Here is a 2976-nt window from a genome sequence, read left to right on the forward strand (position 1 = left end):
CTTGAGCCTACATAGTGAGCAATACCACCATAAAAACTAAAAATCAAACAAAACAACAACAACAAAACACAGGTATTATGGGAAGATGCTTTCTAAAAAGTGGTTTCATGGAGTTGGGGAAAAAAAAGATGGCAAAATGGAGGTGAGTGGCATGCAGCAAAGAAAAGAACTAGAGACTCGGCTGTAGGGACAAGTATAAGAGCACAGGCTGCTGCTGCTCTGCTGCTTGTGCTGCTGCTGGTCCTGATTGTGTCAGTGACACTGCTGGGGTAGCCCAGATACTGGCAAGGCTGCTGGGATGGTCAGGGACTAGTGTACAGCAGTCTAGAGCTTGTGCAGATTCTGTCCCTGGACAGGATGTCCAACCATAGGATCACCGTGACCCTGAGTAACAAGATACTTGAGATGAAGAATGGTTCATTTTGTGTATTAAGGCGTCTAGAAAGACTTCCATGGTACATGCTGCTACTGAAGGCCATATTGATGTCTGAGGCGTGTGCTTGTTATGAAACATAATGCGGCGAGGAGGTATACTTAGTGGCCCAAGTCAAGGCGTATCTCTGTGAAATTACACCATGTAAAATAGTGTAAAATAGGTTTACTGGGGGAGAGAGGAGTGAGGACCTGGGGAAGGAGTAGAGGCAATGAGAGAGCCATGAGGGCAGAGAGAGTGGCAGAGAGTGGGCACATGAAGAAAATAGAGAGAGGGGGGTACTGAGGACAGAGAGTGAGAGTTGGGGTGGTAGGCAGGCCCTTTTATCTGGTTGCACACACCCGGAGTACCTGGCAGTGGGTCAGTCATGAGGTAAGCAGCTCCTAGGTCCCTAAGGGCAGGCAAGTGGAAATAATTGCCTGTTGCTAACATTTCTCCCTCTCTGTTTAATTAAGTTTTTAAAATTATTTATACAGTATTCTTCCTGCATGTGTGCCTGTAGGGCAGAAGAGGGCACCAGATCTCATCATATGATTATACAATGGTTGTGAGCCTCCATGTGGGTGCTGGGAATTGAACTCAGGACCTCTAAGAAGAGCAGCCAGTGGGTGCTGGGAACCAAACTTTTATATTTTTGGTTGTGAGCCTAGCCTTTAACAGCTGAGCCATTTCTCCAGCCCTCTGTTTAATTAAAAAGGAGGAACTAGTAATGGGGAGGGGGGATGATGAGGAAGGAATGGGGACATTGTGTTCTTTAGAATAATTCCTGCTCTCTAGAGTCGTCAACATCTTTGGAGAACCTTAGGGTGCTGATTAACAGGAGTCCTTAGCTGGGGTCCATTTGAACCATAAGAGGTGGATCAAGTCTTTTCCCTGAAGAGTTTTTTGTTTGTTTGTTTGTTTGTTTGTTCATTTAAAAATGTATTGAGCAGCTTAAGGATACAAAGATATTAAAAGAAAACAGTCAAACAGATGAGGCATTTGCACAAGTAGTAGAAAGCAGTAAAGTTCTCTGTATCACAGGAGTGAAAGAAAAATGCTATAGGAAAATGAGATTGCTTCCAGTGTGCAAGGGGGAATGGACGGCCAATTAGAAAAGGGGACTGAGACTGAAATAGAAGAGTTCAATCTGGATTGTTGATGATACTCAGTATAGACTACATTTGTTTCTCTCCTTTTCCTCTTTCCCCATCTTTGGGCTTAATTTACCAGTAGTGCCCAGGAATGTTCAATGCACTTTTTCTATACTTGTTTGCATTTTTGCCTTAATGTCTTCTACAGAACTAGGTCCTTTTGGTGCTTTAGGAGTTTTTTCCTTTTTTTTTTGAAGGACTCTTGATCCTTTGATCTTGGTGTTGATGGTTTTCCATTTTTATTTGATTTTTGTGGTTTTTTTTTTTGCTGTATATCTCATACAGAGTTCTTCACTGGAACTTTTTTTTCAGCATCCTCCTCATCAAAATCATCATCATCTTCATCCTCCTCCTCCTCCTCATCAAGTTCTACTTTTTTTTCTGTGGAATCTTGTTACCACCTCCAGGGGCAGATCACTTTCCAGACATACTTAAGAGTTTTACAACTTCCTCATCTTCAGCTTCTGATTCTGCATCCTCCTCTACAGCTACTAGGTGTTGTGCACTAATGTGCACAAGTCCTGATCCACACTTCAACCTTGAGACCACAGGTGGCGTAATTTCAAACCCCCCCCCAAGGGAAACTGTTGGTTGTACAGACATTTTCAAAATTGCCACTGTTACTTTAATTGGACTGCCTTCATAGTTCATTGTTTCTGCCTCTATGATGTGTAATTCATATTTTGCCCCTGTCCTGTTCTTAATGATAGATGGTGTTAATTTTCATCATTATCCACTTTAAATTGATAATCCACTTTAAAGTGAGGGCTCATGTCCATGTCCATCGAGTCTTCCATGGGGTGTGAGAGAAGTTGGTCAGAAAAAAACACGTACTGCTCCCCGGAATAAACATGCAGGATGGAATCATGCCAAGCCTGAAGAACATTTTTTTTTAAGTTTACAAAAAGAGATAAAGTTTTATACATGTTTTATACCACTGTTTTTAATTTTTACTGAAACTTACATTGTAAAGAGGGCAACAGATTTGCACATTTGTGTCATAGTAGAAGCTTGGGAAACAATTTTAGATTGAAAGCATGACCACTCTTTAAAGTGAGCTCTGGGAAGACAGAGACCTTCTGTAGAGCAGAAGAGACCAAAGCTTGCTTTACCTTGATTTTCAGTATGACTTCGCACTGTGACAGAAAGGCTTCTCCCTTCTATCCAGAAGATTGGATGTATATAAATTTAGTACAATGAGAAATACTTTTAAGTCTATGCTTAGAAGACAAGCAAAGGAAATTTAAAATCTTGAGCTTGTGGTTATGATAATAATGGATCATATGTTGGAAGGCTTTAACAGAGTTAGACTAGTAGCTTATCAACTCCATTCACTAATGTTAGAACTCTGAACTTTTGAAATTTTTTTTTTAAGATAGGGTTTCTCTATGTAGCCTTGGCTGTCCCGGA

The 2976-nt window shown here is 41.1% G+C and overlaps 1 pseudogene; it reads right to left on the bottom strand.

Annotated features, from left to right (window-relative positions):
- Window positions 1-1568: 1568 nt before the first annotated feature.
- LOC110544249 (nucleophosmin-like) lies at window positions 1569-2363 on the bottom strand (annotated as a pseudogene).
- Window positions 2364-2976: the final 613 nt, after the last annotated feature.

Source organism: Meriones unguiculatus, chromosome X (assembly GCF_030254825.1).
Source record: "Meriones unguiculatus strain TT.TT164.6M chromosome X, Bangor_MerUng_6.1, whole genome shotgun sequence".
Taxonomy (NCBI): domain Eukaryota; kingdom Metazoa; phylum Chordata; class Mammalia; order Rodentia; family Muridae; genus Meriones; species Meriones unguiculatus.